Here is a 1,154-nt window from a genome sequence, read left to right on the forward strand (position 1 = left end):
AAAAAAAAAAAAAAAAAAGTGTCAGGATAGAGCTGGGTATTGGTGGTTATACCTGTAATCCTAGCTACTCAGGAGGCTGATCATGGTTCAAAGCCATCCTGGGCAGGAAAGTTTTGAGCACAAAACTTCAAGGGCAGCACCAGTCCCCGAGATCAAATCCTAGGACTGGCACACGCACACACACACAACACACACACACACACAGAAAGGATAGAGGGTCTTGAGTAAGAACCCTTCCCTACAGAGAGGGGAGGCAAGCTGGGCACCGGTGGCTCATGCCTGTAATCCTAGCTACTCAGGAGGCTGAGATCTGAGGATTTCAGTTCAATGTCAGCCTGGGCAGGAAAGTCTGTGTGACTCTTATCTCCAATAAACCATTAGAAAACCAGAAGTGGTACTGTGGCTCAAATGGTAGAGCGCTAGCCTTAAGCTGAAAGAGTGCAGGGACAGTGCCCAGGCCCTGAGTTCAGGCCCCACGACAACAAAAAAAAAAGAGGAAAAAAAGAGGGGAGGCAGGCAAGGTGCTTGATACAGCAAAAGACATCAAAAGCTCAGTCATTAAAATAATACTTAAGGGGCTGAGAAGGTAGCTCAGTGGTAGAGCTCTTGCCTTGCATGCCTGAGGCCCTGGGTTCGATTCCTCAGCACCACATAAGCAAAAAAGCTGGAAGTGGCGCTGTGGCTCAAGTGGTAGAGCGCTAGCCTTGAGCTGAAAGAGCACAGGGACAGCGCCCAGACCCAGAGTTCAGGCCCCACGACTGGACCCAATAAAAAAATGGAATAAAATACTTAAGCACAATCATTTATTATGCAGCAACAGGGTCTTGCTCCGTAGCCGAGGCTGCCCCTGCATGACCTGAGCTCATGTAATCTTCCTGCTTTAGTCTCCCAGATAGCTGGAACTACCGATGGGAACCATCATATCCAGGCAGTAAAGTGTTTTGTTTTTTTTTTTTATTGGTTTTTGGTTTTTTGGTTTTGGGCTTGAACTGAAGGCCTAGGCTCTTTTGCTCAAGACTGGTGTTCGGGGCTGGGAAGGTGGCTCAGTGGTAGAGCACTTGCCTTGCATGCATGAAGCCCTGGGTTCGATTCCTTAGCACCACATAAGCAAAAAGAAAAAAGCCGGAAGTGGCGCTGTGGCTCAAGTGGTAGAG

General features: G+C 48.4%; 1 protein-coding gene across 1 annotated transcript in view; it reads right to left on the reverse strand.

The window, feature by feature from the left end:
- The window catches only part of Nmur1 (neuromedin U receptor 1), an 8,030-nt gene that overhangs the window by 3,904 nt on the left and 2,972 nt on the right, over positions 1-1,154 (reverse strand). The gene's annotated exons all lie outside the window — the stretch shown is intronic.

This window comes from Dipodomys ordii, unplaced genomic scaffold (assembly GCF_000151885.1).
Source record: "Dipodomys ordii isolate 6190 unplaced genomic scaffold, Dord_2.0 Scaffold1, whole genome shotgun sequence".
Classification (NCBI taxonomy): domain Eukaryota; kingdom Metazoa; phylum Chordata; class Mammalia; order Rodentia; family Heteromyidae; genus Dipodomys; species Dipodomys ordii.